Below are 7,013 nucleotides of genomic sequence, written 5' to 3'. Positions count from 1 at the left end.
ATCATAGCAACACAACCAATACAATGGATACACATATGAAAAATGTTTACATCAGTTTGAAACTTGTTTTAAATACATCAAAAGTATGTAAAATATATAAAAAAAAACATGACTCTTATTGCTTCGGCTTCTCAAAATCCAAGAAGTACATGTCTACTGATTTCCTGAGAATACAAGCAGTTTGAAAGAATATCAACATAAAGCTGGTGAGTTCATAAGCATTTAGTTTTGGTAGAAAATGTTCTTTGATTCTTTTGAAAAGTGTTCCTCAAGAAAATCCCATATTTTTTTTATGAAAAGCATGTTTGAAAACCCATTCCTTCCATGACTTCCAGATTCATACAAGATATGTACAATCCAAGGAATCATGGAATGAATATGAATGTCCCTTTAGATAAATGTTAAACCATCCGTTTATGAAAATGTCGTGTTATCCCGGGAAAATCCTATATTTTCCCTAAAAGTTGATTGTTGGTTATCCGTTCTAAACTGAAGTGTACAAGTATCTACCATACTTATATCGATGAAAGTAGTTTCCTTTGAAAAACCCTGGTTACTCCCAGTGAGGTATATTAGCCTTATTACATAAACAAAACTAATAAAAACGTGGTGAACTAAATCCTGAAGGTATTGTTAATACCTTCCAGTAATCAATCGGTTATTACTTTGAGGTTAGTTCACTTGATCCATTATTACATAAGTAAATCTCTGTTATCTATATTGTGAGTGTCATGACCATACATTAACTGGATATGGCACGTAATGGGGCCAATATCCTTCATGACTTTGTCACCCGTAGACCTGCCGGTCCCACTGTAGCTAGCAGTGAGGTGCGGGATAGTCAGTCGCGTATAGATCTATACACAACAGTCACGCTCTCCCTACAAGAGATTCTGGTCATAAGTGCTAGTCCTACACTCTGTTTCGGTGGTGAGTGTTACCAAGGACGTGTCTCCAACTAGACTAACAAATTTACAAGTAATAATGCTGAAAATCCTTTTCTTGTAATTAACATGAATCCTTTATAAAATGATATCTTTTACTTCATGATTCATAAGTTCATTGCCTTAGTTTTGAAAACTGTTTCTGCGAGTTGATTTCTTAACCCATTTGGTAAAACTGTTTTCCATGTTCAAAGTATATTGAAAATATAATTATCTTAAACAAAATAATATATTTTGAGCACAAGGTTCCTTGTACTTTTGCTTGTATTCCCCCCCTGAAAACATGAAAAACTCGGAAAAGCATAGGGGTATGAACTCACCTCGGGTGGTGGTTTGAATGAAGGATCGATACGGGATGATGAATGTTCAAGTGAAGCCTTGAACATGATTTGATCCTAATCAACATGAAATGACACATAAAGGAGTCAAATGAAGGTATTTCACTACTAGATATGATGGGGAACCACTCTAGGGACTTGGAACTACTTGCACTAAGTGTTAGAACCTTAAAGGATTGAATGAGGGAGATGTATGGCCACTTTAAAGGTGTGTGCGGCCATGGGTGTGCGGCCCATGGGGTGTGCGGCCATACACTCATGATGGAAGGTGTCTTTGAGGTGTGTTCAAGGTCCATACTTGCATCCATGAAGTGTTCTAGGTCCATACTTAGTTGTAGTACAAGTTAAGGGTCTTAGAAATGGGTTTGTGGTCCTAGGGTGTGTGTGTGTGTGGTCGCACAAAGGTGTGTGTTGCTGCACAAGGGAGTGTGCTGCTGCACAAAGGTGTGTGCAGCCGTACACAGGGGTGTGCGATCGTACACCCTTCATGCTTGTGTCCAAAATGCCGACTTTAAGGTGCAGCAAGGCTAGGGTCATGTCCAACTCGAATATGGAAGTCAAACTCTCACTTTGGAGGGTCTTTTAGGAGTGTGCGACCACCTTATGGGGTGTGCGACCGCACTCCTTCAAAGTGGGTGAAGAACATGACGGGATATGATGAACCAAGGCTTAGATCAAGAGGTTCTTCAAGCACAACAAGCTAAAGGATGGATTACTCACGTTTTGAAGCTTTGTGGGGGGGGGGGGGGTTCGCGGTTGATGAAGCTTGAGAGAAATGATGTTGTGTGCTGCCAAGGTGTGAAAGGAATGAAAGGAAAGGGGTCTACCCTTTATATAAGGGTGGGTGTGCTGCCATAAGGGGGGTGTGCGGCCGCACACCCATGTGTACGGCCGTACACTCCTCCTAAAGGTGTGTATGGCCCGGTTTTGTCACTATACGACTTGTTGACTCACTCTTAACCTCAACCTCGGCTGTATTCAAGCTTAGAACTCGCAAATGAACCCTTAAGCAGTACAAGAAGTTAACAGAACAAGTTTAACATTGATTGAATTGACTAAGTGTACAAGATAGATGTTCCGGGTTGTCACACTCTTACCGATGCGAGTTATAGAATCCGAGTACTCTCCGATCGGCCCCTTACTGAAGCGAATAGTGTTGTAAAACTTGGCCAACTTCATGATTAATATGTATAATATACTTAATGATTTATAGTTGACATACATATATGTGATTTTATATATATATATATATATATATATATATATATATATATATATATATATCTTAAATTTTCAGTAATTATTCACGAAGTGAGATCATTGTGTGTTTTTTTGTTTTTTGTGTATTCACATGTATCTAATTTTGTTATATATTTCAATCAACTTATGGTTTTAACTTATGATTTTGACATATAAAATTTCCCCAAAAATATTTTTACATGAATTACCAAATCCGAGTACTCCCCGAGTACTCGCGAGTACTCGAAAGTCGGCCGAACAGGTACCGAGTAGCGAGTTCTACAACCATGTGGACAGGTCAAGGTAAATTAATCGACTCAAAGAACCAATGAAGGTAGGAATGGTTCCATTAAAAGAAGAGTAAATTACACGAATGGTCCCTATGGTTTGGGGTGATTTGCGTGCTTGGTTCCTAACTTATTTTTTTAACTTGGAAGGTCCCTACTACTTGTTTTTGTTACGGGCTTCGTCCTTACTATTTGTCTTTTTTACGCGCTTGGTCCTGTCTTACCTAAAAAAACTATTATTTACATGGAGAAAAATGACGGGGTAGGTATGGTAAGGTGAATGGGGTGGAGTTGGGGTGTGCTTATTTAAATAAATTAAAAAATCAATGGCAAAATAATCTTTTTAGGTAATACAGAGACCAAGCGCGTAACAAAAACAAACAGTAGGGACCTTCCGAGTTAAAAAATAATTAGGGACCAAACGTGCAGATTACCCCAAACCATAGAGACCATTGGTCTAATTTACTCTTAAAAGAATTGTATTGTAGGAAAGATCAAGATGATTCTTTGGCTTAAGTTCTGCAATGAATGGCTTATCTCACTTCCAAAACCAAAGAAATCTTGGTATAACGCCCTGTGACTTCAAGCTTGATGACATGACCTGTTTGCTTGTTGCAGGTGACTTCCAAGACTTCAAGTCTTGAAGGGTGTGGGCCATAATTGGATTCCTGTAAGCTCTTCTTAGGCTGAAGGGTGTGGGTGCGGTCCCAGACCGCACTTTGTGCCACGTAGACCAGGAACACCGCCCCCAGACCGCGGTCTGGTGCGGTCTTGGCCGCAGTGCGGTACTCCCTTGTTGCACTTTCACTCTCTCTCTCTCCTCTTTTATTTGTTCTCTCTCTTCTCTTTCAACCAATCACCTTCTTCTTCTTTTTTTGATTTTTCTCTCTCTTTACCATAATCTCACTCCCTTGGTGTGGCATGAAACCACACTTGTATGGTAAAAAGTGACATGGCGCTTATGTGGCGGGGGAGGGAGTGCGGTTTCGGTGGCACCACTCCCTCCAGCCTTATCAGCAACCACCTAATCACGCTTCAAGAAGCCATGTACCCATAAATCAAAATCTTCTTTAATACCCAGATCATAAAATTTTCAAAAGACATTAAAAAAAAAACAAAGATTTAATACAACCACCTGGTAGCATTAGGAGGTGAAATAGAGTCAACAACAACCAAGGTGGTGATATTGACAGAAGAAGAACAAGACAACATGAAGAAAAAGGGAATACACAAAAGATTTGGTTTTGACACCACACATGCGCATTTCATCGAGCAGTTCATGTGCGTGATCGACTAATCCAAGAGAAATACATGAATTCACAACCTGAATCAAAGGGGAACAATCAGAAGAAATTGGGGAGTCCTCTTTCTCTATTTTGATTTTTCTTACCTCGAATCCGTTAACAATCGTCTTCTTGGTGATCATACTGACAATCTCCTACACTATCATAAATCTAGTTTTCCAGATTCCGACAATTGATGCAGAAATATCGTCCATTTTTCAGCCAACTCTACCTCTTGTAAGGTATATAGCCGACATATTTCAGGTACATGTTTTCCTTCAATGGAGAGTTCAACTGTAAGAATGCCGCTAAACGGGAATCCTCAAGTGAAAACGTGGTCACGTTAGGCGTGGGGGTTTTCTCAGTAGGGAGGACCACCGATCTCTACCATGTGTAAACGAGTTTAAGTATGATGATATGAGGAAATAGAAAAAGGATCCAAAGAAGAAGTCTTGGAACGTAGAAATAGAAATCTAATTTTGACTTTCTTAGTCAAAGCCACCTCGGCCTCCTTGTCAGGGTGTGCATGGGTAGGTTTGAGTCGGTTTTGGACCCAAACCCAACCCAACCCATAAATGGTCGGTTTATGGTTTTCAGAACCCAATAGGATCGGTTTCTGGTCGGTTCGGTTTCTCGGGTTCTGAGGTCGGTTTGGGCGGTTTTTCGGTTTCTTGGGTTCAACCCATATATTTACGGGTTCTGGGTTTAAACCCATGGGTTTTGGGTTTTAACCCATTTTTCATAATTGAAGCAACAAGTTAAATACTTCAAAAAACATCAAATTTAAGTTAAATACTTCAAAAAAACATGAGTCTTACAACAAATAGTCTATTACAAGTCACAACCAAAGCCCGAAATAGTCTATTACAACCAAAAAACAATGAAGTATGAGGTGGTTTCTCGGGTTGGATGGGTCGGTTTCTTGGGACGGTTTGTCGGTTTTAAGTATGGGTCGGTTTCTCGGGTTGGATGGGTCTGTTTCTGGGTAAAAATCGAAACCGAACCCGATTTTTCGGTTTTTAAAAAAATTCAAACCCTAACCGTCGGTTTTGCATCAATTTCGGTTTTTTCGGTTTTGGTTTCATCGGTTTTAGTTGGTTTCTCGGTTTCTTGGTTTGGGTTTGCTCACCCCTACTTGTCATTATCTAATGCCACCTCAGCAAGTTATCCATCAAAAAGGTTAAAAAGGGTTGGGTGAATAAATTACCCGGTATCCTCTCCTTTTTTGTTAATAAAAATTAATTTTGGATTAAATTATAAACTGGATCAAAATTTGAGAATTTTTCGTAGATTTCCCTATTATCTACATCGTTTCCCATATTGTGATATTTTTTGGTACTAAAAAATATGTTATATAAATCAGAAAACAAACAAACTAATAACATCAAATACAAACTGACCCATGGAAATAGTAATAATGTTTTTTGGGTCTCTGTATAAAAAGTGATGTCCAATACAAATTACTCTTTATTTTGAAACTATAGTGTTGCATTTAGTTGCAGAAAAATGTGCCGTTTTTCGGAAAAACTTTCCATGAATAATGAAAATTTTGAAAATACGTTTAGTTCGTTTATTTTTCTAAATTTTTCACAGAAAATAAAAATTTTTAGTTTTCTAAAATTACATAGAAATTAGAAATTTTTGGAAAACCGATAATCATTGTTTTCCACACTTTTTTTATTTCTAAAATTTTTCTAAAATATAAACACACACCCACTCTCACCCCATCCACCTCTACCTACCCCCACGTTAACACACCCACCCACTACAAAGCCTACCCCACCCCCACCCCCTACCCCACCCCACCCACACCTCCACAAACACACACACATACCCATAAACTGACACCTACTCCCACCCCCACAAACAAACACACACACACACAAACAAACACACACACATTCACACACATTCACACACACAAACACACACCCCACACACATTCTTCATCTATTTGTCTTTTAGTTTTAGGTTCTAATTTCACGGAAATTAAGTATTGTCTATTCCACACAAGTAGGCTAGTGCCACCAACTTAGAATCATTCATATTCATAGAGACAATATAAACCTTCATGGGGGTTGTTCATATAGGCATCAATACAATACTAAAACATTTTAATAGAGAATAAATGAAAGCACAATGCTATAATAAACAGATTAATGAAAGTATGTTGATGTTTCTTAGTTTAACCCTTTTGCATTAGTATGGATTACTATGGATTAGTTAATATGTGAAGCAGAATACAGAAGTTTAGCTGTAATTGTGTGTGAATTACTATGGATTTGTTACTTCTGTAGAGATTTGAAGGTTAAGATGAATATCCCTGTTGCATTATGGCGTGATAACAAAACAGCAATACATATCACAGAAAATCCTATATTTCATGAGAGAACAAAGCATCAGAATATTGATTGTCATCTGGTGAGAGATCAATACAAACTTGGTTTTGTACTTCCAAAGCATATATCAACAAAACAACAACTTGCCGATTTATTCACAAAGAGATTATGTGGACCACAGTTCCATATCCTTTTGTGCAAGTTGAACCTTCAAGATATTAACCAAGGTCCAACTTGAGGGGAGGATGTTAAGATTCAACACGTGGAGAAGACTTGTTACCAATCTGTTAGTTAGATCATTGTAATTATTGATAGTTAGTGATAGATACAGAATAGCAACGTACTTTTGTATTATATACAAAGTAGTATCCATCAATAACAACATACATAATTACAATTCATTTTCTCTCTCCTCATACTCTATTCATACTGTTAGAACAATCAAGCTATTCTTGGGTTTGGCATCATATATCAAAACTGCCACAAAGCTCTTAGCAGATTCAAAGGCAGGAAACAATCCATTTGATGGCTTCACACCTTCTGTAAGCTACTAAACTATCTTTTTTGGCACTCAATCAGAGCA

The sequence above is a fragment of the Lactuca virosa genome, chromosome 6 (genome assembly GCF_052849685.1).
Source record: "Lactuca virosa cultivar CGN04683 chromosome 6, Lactuca_virosa_CGN04683_v6, whole genome shotgun sequence".
In the NCBI taxonomy this organism is placed as follows: Eukaryota; Viridiplantae; Streptophyta; class Magnoliopsida; order Asterales; family Asteraceae; genus Lactuca; species Lactuca virosa.
This window is presented reverse-complemented; position numbering follows the sequence as displayed.